Raw genomic sequence first — 16,414 nt, 5'->3', positions numbered from 1 at the left:
CTCAAGTACCACTTTCTTTCTTTCTTTCTTGTGACTTACATCAGCACACAATCCAACACCCTGCATATTCCCTAGGAATAAATCCACTCTGGGTACCACACCCTGAAAATTACCTATCACTAGGTCAGCGACTGGATCTGTTAACACACACTTCAACTTCCCTTGAAAATATGGGGTATCGACAACCACTTCCGCCAATGGATACACATCAATCCGTCCACTAAAACCCTGGTTTGGTAAGACCAACGTCTTCCTTACCCCAGCTACATTAGCTCCTGTGTCTCCCAGTACTGAAACTTGCTTCCCATTAACGAGGCCTTCCGCTAATGGCAACGACCCGAATGCTGCCGAGCTTACCAACACCCAGCGTCTTGACAATCCGCTACCGACTTCGCTGAATATGCTACCTGAAAACAGTCTCTAGCGTAATGGCCCAACTGCCCACATCTGTAACATGTGCTCTGACTCTGCTGCTCAGTACCTGTACCTCTAGTACCTTGCTGCCATCCTCTACCCAGTCTACGATCCTCTCCTCTGCCTTGAAACCTGGTATTTCCTCAGATACCACCCTGTCTTCGGCCACTATCACCCTGACCACGATTGTAAGACTGTCCTGCTCCACGATTTTGATTGAACGCTACGTTTCTAGTCCCCAAAGGATTTACTTGTCCCTTTCTGGCCAAACATTTATTCGGATGGGCTGATTTGTACGTTTCTGCGCTGGCAATCATGTCTTTTGAATTGTTACAATCACGTTCTTTCAAAAAGACTGCCAAATCAGTGCATACACTGTTGAGAATCTGCTCACATAACACAAAATCAAACAATGCATCATATGAGTTTTCTATATCAGACAACCTCAACCAACGGTTGAAAAGATGCTTCATCTTTGTTACGTATGTACCAAAACTTTCATCCGCCTCTGGCTTCGTACTGCGAAATTTCTCACGAAATCCATCTCGAGTGCACTGAAACTTCTTCAACAACTCTTTCTTCAAGTCTTCGTAAGACAAAGTACCCGTTGAAAACAATGAATGAAACAATGACAACGCTCCACCTTCCAGATAAGCTGATAAGTATGTAGCCCACTCTGAATCACTCCATTTGTTCGCCTTTGAATGCGTTTCAAATCTGTACAAAAAACTGTCAATATCATCTTTATCCTCTTTGAACATTGGGAGTTTTGGGTACTGGGGCCTGCTGCTGGGACCTGATTTCCCACCTGCATTTCCCCCTGTACTTTGCTGCGCTTGTACTTTCTTAAACTCCAAATCCATTTTCCTTGCCTCATTCTCCGCGTCTATCCTCTTTGCCTCTTTGCCTCAATTTCTAACCTTTTCTGCCGTGTAAAGGCAGAAGGAAGCAAGTCCATGAAACATAGTTTCGAGAAAATCGACATTTTCTGTTTGCATCACTGTTTTGGAATGAAAAGCTTTAAATGATGTTTTTGTTTGCTGATAACATGTAGGGCATTATTGTGCGTTTCTGCTATGAATATTAAAACCCTCTTTTGATTCATTACTTAGAAATAATGAGTTTTGTGGACTTACTGCCTTTTGCCGTATTAATTCCCTAAACTCATCCACTCAAAAATAATGGTAAAAGGCAGTAAGAGGACATCCTGCTTTCTGCCAAATTATATCCCGACTTAAATCTTATTTTAAAAAAATGGCAAAAAGCAGCATTGGACTTACTGCTTTCTGCCATATTATATCCTGGTCGATATATCTGGCTGAGAAAAGGGCATAGAGCAGCAAGTGGACTTACTGCTTTCTGCTAATTTATTATCTCAGAAAATTGAAAGTAAAAGAAAATACACGCAACACTGTTTTTGGAACTTTTTTTCAAATGTGACTTTACATCCAGTGATTTCGTGAATTTCTGAATGCACAAACAACTTCCTTGGTGAACAATTTGTATTTTCTTTTGTGATTAACTGAGACAAATGTTCCCGTTTTCTTAAATTTCAACACATGCTCAAGTTAGTCTTTGTCTTGGTTCCTCGTTTTGCTTATCATTCTGTGGTCGCTCACTCATGATTAACTTTATTGTTAATCCGTTCTTGTGTCATTGATATCGTTTAAAAAGACCATTATTTTTAATAAAAGTCTTGATATTCTCTTTTGATATTCACAAGACAAATATTGACTTGAACGCAAGTCTTTTAACATGAAAATAAAAATCTAAGAAAACGTTTACACACACACACACACGCTTTTTATCTTGCTGCTTGTCTGTAACACACACACACACACACACACACACACACACACACACACACACACACACACACACACACACACACCTTTTCTTTCCTTCTCACTGTCTTTCTCGCTTTCGTTTGCTAATAAGAATTAGAATCCAGGATCTGACAATAAGACGTTTTATTTATTGAGTTTGACTAACCATTTCCAAAGGACACACAATTAAAGCAACAGCATGACAAAAATAACCAGTGTGTCAAGCCGCCATTATACCAGAAATAACAATAGATAATCGTGCAGTCTTGATTTCCAAAGGACAAAACATTAAAGCAACAGCATGACAAAAAGAACTGGTTTGACAAGCCGCCATTATACCAGAATTAACAATAGGTCATCGTGCAGTCTTGATTTCCAAAGTACACAAAATTAAAGCAACAGCATGACAAAAAGAACTGGTTTGACAAGCCGCCATTATACCAGAATTAACAATAGATAATCGTGCAGTCTTGATTTCCAAAGTACACAAAATTAAAGCAACAGCGTGACAAAAAGAAATGGTTTGATAAACCGCCATTATACCAGAGTTAACAATGTTATCGTGCAGTGTTGACTTTCAGCTGAAGTGTTCCACTTTTGAACAAAATTTGTTTAATTAGTCTTGAAAACTGTGTGATGAACTATATAACCATTTGTAGTTGTACATCATGCGCGCTACATTTGCTAGTAGAATTACATAGTAATTCACACACTGTCCACAAACATTGTAGTTGAGTGTTCAACTAGCAAAACCGGCCACAAACCTGCAAACTATGATGTAGTATATTCATTTATCACCCCATCTACCCCAGTTACAGTCTACATCCCTTCTAAAACTATTCACTGACATTCTGCCATCCGACTGGTGACAATTATCAACTACAGCGATTAACTGGATGTAAATTTTTTTCCATGAGTCTGTTTGGATAACTAACAAACAACATACAATCTCCTCCCCCTCCTCGTCCCCACGTTCTGCATCTCTGCGCTCAGCATCTGTTATTGTCAAACTGAAAGTTGTCAGTATTACTCCTCTTCCTCTTCTTTGGCCCATAACCGTCATATGTTGCTGGCATTTTCATTTGGGCAAGGTCCATTGTGGCCTCTTCTCCTGCAAGCCGAGGTGGTAGTATCTCGCAGTTGCAACCTGCCAGCAACGCTTACACATCTGTCAAATGAAAAAGGCAGCAAAAGTGAGACATTTTATTGACAAATCTCCTCCCCACCCTCCTTCACATCATCCTTTTCCTCTCCCGCGCACATCACCTCCCCTCCCCCCCCCCCCCCCTCCGGGCTACTATAATGACAAACTATTACTGCTGCTGCTGATGATATGATACTAATACTACTGCAACGAAAATGATGTAAACATGTTGCTCGTTTTAAAATATACCTCTTCAGCCCGAGAAAAGAAAGGAATGAAAAATTGTTGCACGCTATTTTTGGCTGTGTCAGTGAAACATACCTTGTTTTGGGCCCTTGAACATAAAGGGGCAGTGGTGGCGAGTATCCCTCAGACTGTGTGCTGCAGCTGTCGTCGCTGCATGTCCCACTTCGAATCACATTTCTGTCAAATACAATAGGACATGATACTTATTCCGATGGTTGGAAGCACAAAGAGACCGGAGAACAATCCTCCAGTATAATGTCATACTGTTCCAGATCTAACACGCTGTCAGTGCTCAAGACCACAAGTCACTCATTCTAGATCAAAACAACTATCTCTTTGTATTAGAAACATGCTAAATGCATCCATAAATATCATGATGAAAATAGCAGAAGTGAATAGTCAAGAAGTCACGGTAGAAGTAGCGTACAACAACAAAACTATAATAAATGGGCATTTGAACTATGGCATTTTACTTGCTAGCTCCGTAATGCAAGTGCACATTGGAATACCCAAATCAGTCAGAAAATCAGTGTTGTTGTAAATTCCCATACACCTATTGAGAGAGAGTCATTTCAGACCGGAACGCAAAACTGCCAACAACAAAAATGAAACAAACAAACCAACTTACTGTTGCTTCGGATAGTTGAACACGTCGGCAGCAGCTCTCATCGCCATTTTCCCCGACAAAGGCCAGGGAAATAATGATACAATAAGCTTAGTTCTGATTGGTTAACCGCAGTCAGGATTACAAAAGGGTGAACGCGATTGGTTAATGGACATAGAGCGCTAAACCATGCAAACTCGTTTTGAGGCTTGCAAGGAAGTAAGTCCAGTGCAAACCTGAAAACCAAAAGTCCCTGGACTTGCTTCCATTTGCCGATTTGTATCCTTCGATTACATTTTTTTAGTGGACTTACTTCTTCAAAAAGTCCATAAACATTGATCGCACATCTTAGAAATTTTGACACAAGATGCGCCTTTTTCCCCTCTGCATTATGATATGAAAATCTCATTTTTACCAAATTTGGACGAATACGAATACGAATACGAATACTTTATTATCTCATACAGAGAAATTTCAGTGTGGTGCACATTAAAAGACAAAACAAATAATAAGACAACAGATAAAAATACCATACGAAGCATACTACACTCGCGCACGCATATGTACACTAACAGGAATAGTAACATGATTCCAAATAGGTTAATTGCCGTCAGCTTTAGCTAAAAGTTTACCGCTAAAAACTATCATTATCACAGGACTAGATATGTCATTGAACAATATTTATCACAGGACTAGTCATTCGAGGGTTATCACACTCAGCATAAGGGTGCACATCAAAGAATATAAAGAATATTCATCACAGAAATCAGTGCATATGTTCACCGGCACACATACTAGTTTTAATTAACTTAGGTATTTAAAAAGACAATTGACTTTGGAATAAAACTGTTCTTAGTTCTGAGCGTGCGGAATCTGGGAGTGCGGAGGCGACGTCCTGAGGGCAGGACCTCAAAGTGGTGAGCGAGCACATGACTACTATCCTGGATGATGCAGCGGGCCTTTCGCACCACACGTCGTTCATACAGCACAGTCAGTCCTTCCTGTCTCACCCCCACAATCTTACCACATGTGTTCACCACCCGCCCAAGCACATTCTTACTCTTCACACACAGACCTCCATACCAGCAGATGAAAGAGAAAGTGAGAATGGATTCAATGAATGAAGTATAGAATGTTTGGAGGATGCGGCTGTTGATGTTCAGACTTCTGAGCTTTTGTAAGCAGTAGATTCTTGACTGACACTTCTTGTGGATAGCTTTAGTGTTTGAGGAGAAATTTAGTTTGTTGTCAATGACTGTACCGAGATATTTGTATTCCGTCACTCGCTCAACTTTCACACCATCTATGTACAAATCTGACACTGTAGCTGGGTTTTTGCGAAAGTCAATAACTAGCTCTTTTGTTTTTGTCACATTTAGGGCTAAATAGTTATCTTTACACCAGGAGCTGAAATTTTGAACTTCAGAAAAATAAACAGAATCAGAGTCAGACAGGTCTTCAAGGGCAGAATCGTCAGAATATTTCACAAGAGGGGTCGTAACAGTGCCTTGACAATCGTTAGTGTATAATGTGAACAGAACTGGAGACAATACTGTGCCCTGAGGGGCTCCAGTAGAAGTACTAACTATGGATGAAAGTGCGCTATGGAAACGGACGGACTGGGTTCTGTTCACTAGAAACTGTGTGATCCAAAGGACGAGTCTGGGAGTGACGTTGTAAGAAAGCAGTTTTTGAACAAGCAGGTGAGGTTGTATTGTGTTGAAAGCAGATGAAAAGTCTATAAATAGAATACGGACGAAGGAACCAGGTTTTTCTAAGTGACTATATGCTTGTTGCAGAAGTGTGAGTGTGGCGTCATCTGTGCCTCTGTTTTTCTTGTAGGCAAACTGAGAAGGGTCCATGAAAGGTTGTGTGCAGTTGAGAAGACGAGGCAGAAGGATGCGTTCAAAATATTTGAATACACGGCAGTTTTTGTCTCAGCCTCAATTTCTAACCTTTTTGTCCCAGCCTAAGCTTCTATCTTCTTTACTTCTGTTTCCTGTTTCTTTGCTTCGGCCTCAGCTTCTATCTTCTTTGCCTCAACCTCAGCTTGTACCTTCTTTGCCTCAGCCTCAGCTTCTATCTTCTTTGCCTCAACCTCAGCTGCTACTTTCTTTGCCTCCCTTTCCTGACTTCTCTCTTCTCTATCCATTTGATCCTGGGCAAACTTAAACAAAGCCCCTTCCTTTAAGCCATGCTTCTCTCCCAATGCCAAATAATGATCATATGTGTCACCACCAGTATCAATATTCTCAGCCATCTTTACAATGTCACAATATCAAAGTAATTTCAAAGTAATACAAAGGTTCAATTAACGCAAGTTCATCAATTGCAGCTTCAAACACTTCAATCAATGTCAAACTTAAAATAAATTTTTTCAAAGTTTCTCAAACCCAAGTAACACACTTTAAATGAAAAATTCCATTTAACACACCACTAACCAGCGTCAAATCCTTCAAGGGAAATCAATCGCCAGAGCAAAAATAATTGTTTTAAATGTTCACAACAAAACAAAAATCACACAAAAAATTTCCAAGTACAAATTTTAACCAAGTATCACTTAAAATAAAATTACTGCTAACCAAAAAAATAAATTTAACCAAAAAAAACAAAACTTTCCCACAACACAACTAAATATCAAACATTAGTATAGGGGAGATAATCACCCTATAACTAATCAAACTACAAATAAGAACAACAATAACAACAACCAACAAACTTTTCAAGCTAGAGTACACAACTAAAAAAACCCAAAGTCCCCCAAAAATAAAAAAAATTCAGAATGTATATAAAGACAAAATGGCACACCCTATACTATTTTATTTAAAATAAGCCTGCACCTCAACGACAACAATCATACACAACAATCAACCCAAGATAGAGTCTAAGAAAAATAGTTTAAAAAAAACCTATTAGGAAAGAGAGCTAGAATTTAGATAGAAAGATAGTTAATAAATACACAGAAAAGGAAGCAACCAGAAACTAAGGCCCTCTCTACGTACGAAACTATACAATTACGTAGACCCCTAGAGCTGGAGAGGGGGTTCCAATGACATACACATAAACACTCACTACAACACGCAAATTATCAAGGTATATTTAGCTACACTGTAGGCACTTCTTTATCAACCACTATTTCTCAATTATTCTCAAATGAAAGGGAAGCAACTGCTTTTTAACTACAACAACAATAACCTTAGAAACCAAAAACTTATTTAGGGCTATGTCGGGGTCACCACTGTCATGAAGTGGATTTTAGTGTGAATAAAGGAGTTACTTTTATGTATACGTGTTCTGCCCTATCTAATTACACTGACTCTTCACTCTTCACACTAAACACTTCAAACACAGAATTTGGGAGGATACAGACTTATTAATTCCTCACAAATTATAACACAATTCTTTACCTCAAAACATCAATACCAATCAACTTCTCGACCATTGAGTGATTGATTTACTGAATGGCAATCAATTCAGACGACAAGCAGTCGTCCAAATATTGAGAACAGCGAGTCTGCTGTTACCCTTCTTCAGACAGTCAGTTTGTTGCCTACTCACAAAACCAACCTTTGCCTTAAATGACTGACCGCCTGACTGGCTGACTATTGACTGACTGACTGACGGATTGTATTGGCTGACTAACTTACCAACGGCAACTAACTTACAAGAGTTTTACTGTTGACGGCCGCATGAAAAAAGCACTGCCACGTACGGACATGAAAAAGCGCTAACCGAGACTATCTTCTTTGCAGGTCTCAGTGACACAGGCACCGTTGGCAATGTTATGTAACGCGAGATGTTCAAGTGGTTCGTGCGATGACGTCACTCCTGGCATTACTCTTGCATTTTGTTGCCCCGCCTTTATCCTTCCTTGAGAGTGTGGCGCCGGAAATGTTCCATTGAGAAACCTGCTAATTGACATCAGTTAATGAAGAAGTGTGTATGTGTGTGTGTGTGTGTGTGTGTGTGTGTGTGTGTGTGTGTGTGTGTGTGTGTGTGTGTGTGTGTGTGTGTGAGTGAGCGTGTGTATGTGTGTGTGTGTGTTTGCGCGCGTGCGCTCGTTTGTGTGTGCGTGTGTGTGTGGTTATGTGGTTGTGTGTGTGTGTGTATGTGTGTGTGTGTGTGTGTGTGTGTGTGTGTGTGTGTGCGTGTGTGTGTGTGTGTGTTTGTGTGTCTGTGTGTGATTACGTGCAGATGTCAAAGTAATGCATTTCTGACTTGCGTCAGCGACGTGCGCACTACTTTCTCACTACTTTCTCTCTCACTACTTTCTCACTACTTTCTCACTACTTTCTCACTACTTTCTCTCTCACTACTTTCTCACTACTTTCTCACTACTTTCTCACTACTTTCTCACTACTTTCTCCCTGTTTCTTCTTTCTTTTGTTTGCATTACGAAACTTTCCCACCGAGGTTTGAGAGAAGTTGGAGCAACGCTTTCAAGGTTGAGCGGCCATCCCGGGTTTGGAGTCCACTTTCAAGGAACCGCTGTTTTATCTCACTTGTACCTTTATTTTATAAAAGCTTTACATCTCCACTTTCAAATGAGACCGATCGTAAAAAGTGGCCCCGAGCAGGCCAACTTCTCACTATTCATTTTGTTTAATTGATAATTTTGTCAACGTTTGCATTTTTTTTCTTTCTTATCATTCAGGCAGGTATCGGCTTGGTTTTGATGCCAGCGAAGTTAAAAGATGTCCGACATCCTCTCATTATTCATCCGAGCAATTGTTGTTTATTTGGGGTGGACAATGCAGTGGTAACCTTTTGGTGAAATGAATCAGGAGCTCCGATTGCAAACAATGGATCTACATTGCTTCAGGAACGACCAGTCTCTTATGACGAGGTACCGACTCGCCCCCGCCCATCTTGCCCCCGCTTTGTAGTCGCCGACTTCACGGTCTACTTGCTTTCAAACTGTAAAGGGTGCCATCTCGCCCCCGCAAGCAGTGCCAACTCGCCCCCGTGTATTCCATGCGATGAAGTTGACGTTTCTCGTGCAAAACATGTTATGAAAAATAACACGCTTACCTGAGTTTTACCTGAGATTACCGTAACCCATGTGTGTGTGTGTGTGTGTGTGTGTGTGTGTGTGTGTGTGTGTGTGTTTTATGTAAGCGTACCTTAAACCAACAACAGTGATCATGTCTGTGAATATGTGTTTGTGAGGCAGCGTGGCAAATGCTATTTCTCGACACCTGTACGACTTGGACACTCGCAATTTTAATTAACGTTTCCTTTTTAACTTTTGTGGCAAATGCAGTCACATGTTGGTCTTGGACATTCGCATTTTTATTTTTTCTCCTTTTGCAGTATATGTGTGTACGTGACAAAAGCAATGTACATATATCATGTCACCAGTTGCAACAACATTCGCATTTTGTATTACACGGTATGTCTGTGTATATGTGTGTGGCAACGTCATAAACTGACTGGCAACGTCATAAACTGACTGGCAAAGCCATAAACTGTCTGTGTTCTGTACTGCATTGTGTTCGTGCGTGTGCGTTTGTGTGTGTGTGTGTGAGTGCGTGTATATATATATATATACTAGAGGAATACCCGGCTTTGCCGGTTTTTATCCACCAGTTTGTGCCCGGGGTCTACCTGAATATGCCCACCAAATTTGATGCAGAATAATTACGATATCACAAACAGAACTCCACAATCCACAGGTGTTGAACTTCTAAGGCGAACAACTCTGCAGAGTCTGCTGTGAAGGGCGGCGGTAGTCTGGTAGGTCCCTCCCAGATTCGTGGAATGGGAACAGCACGAAAATGATTCAGTGACCAAAATGCCATTCCTGATCATATCATGTCGAGTCCCATCCATGTCGACGACGCCGAATGTATTCGAGTGCCGGCACACCACAATCACCTTTGGAGGCGAAGTCCACTCACACAGGATTAAGACATTTAGAGCTTATCTTTAAGCCCTTTTAACACTGTTATGGCTTTTCAAAGGAAGGCCAGAACATAAAAAACACAAAAGCCGCCAGACCACATCACAAACAGAACTGTGCAATACACAGGTGTTTTCTACAGACACACACAAACACACACACACACACACATAAGCCGTAATATATCTATATCTATATGTATAAATATATAGAGATAGATGACAGTGTATTTTTCGCGTGGCTATAAATTGATTCGACCTTTGCACTTTTACACTGCGGTGACCTTCTAAAAATAGTAACAGAACGCCGGGAATATCCGTGCACCATACGAAGGAAGGGAGGTAAACGCTGAAAGGTCAGTATTTTTAGACAAAGCACATGTTCTGAGCAAACAGAAAACAAAATATTGGAAGCGTGAGTCACGCTACCCAAAAATAAAATCTTTTTTTTAGTTCTCAGCAAACAGAAAAAAAAATATTGGAAGCGTGAGTGATGCTACCCAAAAATAAAATCTTTTTGTTACATATATTTTTGTTTTGTATAATTTTTTTCCCCATGGTTCATTCATCATTTGACATAATTTTTTATCGAAATGTAACCATAAGATCAAATCTTTTTTTTAGTTCTCAGCAAACAGAAAACAAAAGATCCCGAAAAAAACAACCAAAATCGGTTTGCGCTGCGCGCTGAGAGCACGTATTGAAATATCTCATCGACCAGATTTTGTCCGGGGTGTATCTGCCGCTTCGCCGGGTAGCAAGTAGAGCCGAATACCCGGCTTGAGTGGCGCACTGTACGCCGGCTTCGCCGGGTCCGAACCATGGACCCGTCAAGCTTAGGTCCCTCCCAGATTCGTGGAATGGGAACAGCACGAACATGATTCAGTGGCCATAATGCCATTCCTGATCATTTCATGTCGAGTGCCATACTTGTCGACGACGCCCTAGGTACCAGATCACAAACAGAACTGTGCAATACACAGGTGTTTTCTACAGACACACTCAAACACACACACACACAGAGAAGCCGTATATATATATCTATCTCTTATGCATGAATATATAGAGATAGATGACAGTGTATTTTTCGCGTGGCTATAAATTGATTCAACCTTTGCACTTTTACAGTGAGGACAATTACGGGTACCAAGGAAAGCGTTCTGGACACTGCGTAGCGTAGCGAAGGAAGGGAGGTAAACGCTGAAAACATGGAGAAGATAAGGAAGAGTTATGGAAGTTGATCCCGAAAAAAAACACCAAAATCGGTTTGCGCTGCGCGCTGAGAGCACGTATTGAAATATCTCATCGACCAGATTTTGTCCGGGGTGTATCTGAATATGGACACCAAATTTGAAGCAGATCCATCGAGAACTTTGGCCGTGCATGGCGAATACACACACACACACACACACAGACAGACACAAGTCGTATATATATATAGATGTGTGTGTGTGTGTGTGTGTGTGTGTGTGTGTGTGTGTAAAAAGATTTCTCGTGCCTAAGACGCCTCTCTTGCAAAACTCAACATAAATGGGGGCGAGATGGGAGGGGGCGAGTTCGGAATGGGTGAGATGGGAAGGGGCGAGTTAGGCGGGAGCGAATGGGGACGTCACCGTCAGACATCATATTGACAGAGAACCGCCAGTCTCTCGTCACAGGCTAGCAATTGCAGTTAGCGATCTAACCGCCCAGGGGCTTACGTGTCACTGAAGAGAAATGTGTTGCGGAGAGGTTTTCTTTAGGAAGATGAGGAGGGCGGAGGGAGGGGGTTGGGGAGTGACTGTCAAGTCCTCATGAGATCAGTCAGACAATAAAATTGCTATGGCTCACATTCACTTTCAGGAAAAAGGAGAGGTGGATACGATTGTTCTGCCCTGTAATGTGAAGTGGGTTTGTTATCAGAGTTAAAACTGGCGTCGAGTGTTCTTCCCTGACAGGTTGAAACCGTTACTTGGGACCGAAATTGAGTGGTTTTTGATCTCGACAGGCAGGCGGTCTTTATAGACAGTTGATTTATATAGTAAAAACCGTTTAGGATCCTTTGGGGTGGTCTCAAGTGGTGTGAAGGAAATCACGAATAACAATGACAGGCAAAGTTTATAGTGATAGCCTCCACGCTTTTAGATCGCTAACCAGAGATAGTAGCGTGACGTAGAGAAGTGTATGGCACGTTCTGTGAATTCAACTCACTGGCCGAGAGAGTTGACTGTACATCGCAACGAAAGTATAGTTACACTTAACCACTGTCCAGCGACAGGGAGGGGTTGTCACGGGAATCGACCGGGAGAAAGGAAGCCCGAGTAGAGCACTTAACAGGTAAATGGATTAAGCATTTGAGTATCGTTAATGTTTATCGCATAAGTTGAATCGACTAACACTGTGACTTTAAACATAGCAGACAGGTATCTAAGACAAGATGTCCGCTATTTATGTTGTGCAGTGCGTCGTATAACCGGTCAGACAGGAAGGTAGTGACCAGATGACGGCACCAAGGATCTGAGAAGTCGCCGTAATTATCTTACCTATTGGCTCGCCTAGCGGAGATTCGACGGGATTTATAGACGCTAGAGCACGGTTATTTTGTGTCCGTATAGTTGGACCCTAGAGGTCACTGGGCGATAGTTACTGCGTAGACCGAGGTCGCCAGTAAAAGGATTTAGTAGTAAATACATTTCCTAGTGTACGGCTATAGAAGCTGTGTGATTCTGTGTAGGACCAGAATTAAAATATGTCTACAAGAACTTGATTACTTAAGAGATACAGAATATTTAGTAGACAGAGTAGATCCTGTGATATTTGCCAGAGAACTCAAGCAAAGGGAAAGACCAGAGATATTCCCTTAGATAACATGCCAAGGATAGAGACACCATTCAAGCGAGTAGCTATCGACCTCGTTGGCCCCTTGTCTCCTCCCACGGAGGAGAAGCACACGCACATCCTGACAGTCATCGATGTGGCGACTAGATTTCCGGAAGCAATACCACTGAAGAAGATAGACTCTGTTACAGTGGCCGAAGCACTGTTTTCTGTTTTCGCCAGGATGGGGATTCCCGATGAAATCCAGTCAGACAATGGATCCCAGTTCACCTCAGACATGATGCGAGAGTTCCGGAAGTTACTCTCCATAAAAGGTATATTTTCGTCGCCTTACCATGCGCAGTCCAATGGTATCGTCGAGCGTCTGCACGGCACCCTGAAGCCCATGCTGAAGAAAGTCATCTCGACGCAACCAAGCCTGTGGCACAGGTACCTGCCGGCATTACTCTTCGCCATCAGAGAACTGCCCAACGCGAGTACAGGATTTTCCCCATTCCAACTGCTCTTCGGAAGGCAACCGAAAGGACCCATCGACTTACTCGCCAACGCCTGGACTGGCAGAGAGAGTGCCCAGGAGGCAAAGACTACCTACCAATACGTCATTGACTTGAAGACAATGATCTACGACGCCTGTAAGGTGGCACACGACGCAGTGGACAATGCCAGAGCGATTCAGAAGCATCACCACGACAAGAGATCCACAAGGAGGAAGTTCGCAGTCGGAGACCAAGTTCTGCTACTTCTACCGACTACAGCAAACAAGCTCCATATGCAGTGGAAAGGCCCTTACAGAGTTGTGGAAGTTTTCAACAATGACTACAGAATTGACATGTTGACCACGCAGAAGGTATACCATGCCAACATGCTCAAGCTCTACGTAGACAGAGGCAACAGCACCGCAATAATGATAACAGAGAAGAAGAAGTGCCAGACAACGATGTCAAACCAGATGCTAGTACCGAGGACGATACCCTACGACCAGATCGTAGGAAACAACGTGTGTCCCCAGGGCACCAAGCCAACAGCGGTAGCAGTATTGCTAGAAGAAGAGGACGGAACACCATTCAACCTTGAGACTGTGGAACTGCCACAGGATGAGGCAAATTCCAGCTGGAAGGAGGCCCACATCGATGAAGAGTTGGACCCTGATCAAGTCCAGGAGGTTGAAGCAGCGTTCCCTGAGTTCAAGCAATGTTTAAGAGCATCACCAGGAGCATCAAGAGGCACAGTAGTCCATTCAATCCGGGTGACGACAGACGTACCTACGCGGACGAAATAGTACCCACTGCCATTCGCAGCACGGGAAGACATCATCCAGGAGGTGAAGGAACTACAAGAGTTAGGGATCATCGACCCCTCCACATCCCCATACTGCTCCCCGATTGTTCTCGTTCCCAAGAAGAATTCGACGCGGAAACGTATGTGTTTGGACCTGAGGGCCCTTAACAAGATAACAGTTTTCGACGCAGAACCCATTCCTGATCCTGAAGAGATTTTTGCATCATTGGCAAGTGCAAAGTATTTCACCAAACTCGACTTGGCCAAAGGCTACTACCAGATCTTCATTGAGAAGAAAGACAGACCAAAGACAGCATTTCAAACACCACAAGGACTCATGCAGTTTTGTCGGGTACCCTTTGGACTAGTCTCAGCCCCAGCGACATTTGCGAGAGCCATGAGAGAGCTGCTCGGTACGAGCACCATCAATTTCTTTGATGACATTCTCATCGCCAGCGTTACCTGGCGCCAACACGTGACAGCTATACGTGAGACTCTCCAGACCCTATGAGCAGGCGGGTTTACAGCCAAGCCGAGTAAAGTGTATGCTGGATTCAGGAAACTGGAGTTTTTGGGACACACGATCGGAGAGGGAGAATTGAGACCCATCAGAGAAAACGTCGAGTCAATCTTGAAGATCACCGCACCAGCGACCAAGAAGCAAGTGAGATCGTTGCTGGGAATGATCGGATATTACAAGAAGTTCGTTCCATCCTACTCAACACTGACAGCACCGATGACCAACCTCTTGGCAGGACGCCAGAAAGGGCCCGTCACATGGACAGACGAATGTGCACTGGCTTTCGAGCAGATCAGGAAATTTCTTTCCAGAGGACCTGTCCTGAAGCTGCCGGATCTCAGCAAACCGTTTGCAGTGAGGACGGACGCCAGTGGCACAGGCATCGGAGGAGTCTTGTTGCAGGTACATGACGGAATGCAACATCCAACAGCGTTTGCCAGCAGGAAACTACTCCCACGAGAGACACGCTACAGTACAATCGAGAGAGAGTGCTTAGCCATCGTCTGGACACTGACCAAGTTCCAGAGATACCTTTGGGTACAGGAATTTCACCTGGAGACGGATCACAGACCACTTCAGTACATCACGTCGTCGTCGTACAAGAACGCGAGGATCATGCGCTGGTCACTGTCACTCCAGGAATTCCGCTTCACCATCAAGAGTCTGCCAGGGGACGACAACATCTTCGCTGACATTCTGTCACGATCAGGATCGGATCAACAGATTCCATACGCACCTTAGCAGGTCGGAGGATGCCTGAGAAAAGAATGGAACATTCTTTTTTTTCAGGGGGGGACGTGTGAAGGAAATCACGAATAACATTGACAGGCAAAGTTTATAGTGATAGTCTCCACGCTTTTAGAGCGCTAACCAGAGATAGTAGCGTGACGTAGAGAAGTGTATGGCACGTTCTGTGAATTCAACTCACTGGCCGAGAGAGTTGACTTTGTACATCGCAACGAAAGTATAGTTACACTTAACCACTGTCCAGCGACAGGGAGGGGTTGTCACGGGAATCGACCGGGAGAAAGGAAGCCCGAGTAGAGCACTTAACAGGTAAATGGAATAAGCATTTGAGTATCGTTAATGTTTATCGCATAAGTTGAATCGACTAACACTGTGACTTTAAACATAGCAGACAGGTATCTAAGACAAGATGTCCGCTATTTATGTTGTGCAGTGCGTCGTATAACCGGTCAGACAGGAAGGTAGTGACCAGATGACGGCACCAAGGATCTGAGAAGTCGCCGTAATTATCTTACCTATTGGCTCGCCTAGCGGAGATTCGACGGGATTTATAGACGCTAGAGCACGGTTATTTTGTGTCCGTATAGTTGGACCCTAGAGGTCACTGGGCGATAGTTACTGCGTAGACCGAGGTCGCCAGTAAAAGGATTTAGTAGTAAATACATTTCCTAGTGTACGGCTATAGAAGCTGTGTGATTCTGTGTAGGACCAGAATTAAAATATGTCTACAAGAACTTGATTACTTAAGAGATACAGAATATTTAGTAGACAGAGTAGACGGTGATTTTTGACTATACAAGAGCCGTGAGTCGTTACACTTAAAATAGATATCGTGCGCCTATGAGGTCACGGACGGGTTGTATTTCTTTACCTGATTGAAGAGTAGAGAGTTTTGATAGCGCAATTGTACGAGATTG

Source organism: Littorina saxatilis, linkage group LG12, assembly GCF_037325665.1.
Source record: "Littorina saxatilis isolate snail1 linkage group LG12, US_GU_Lsax_2.0, whole genome shotgun sequence".
NCBI lineage: Eukaryota > Metazoa > Mollusca > Gastropoda > Littorinimorpha > Littorinidae > Littorina > Littorina saxatilis.
The sequence above is the reverse complement of the archived record's forward strand: the minus strand, read 5'-3'. Positions refer to the sequence as shown.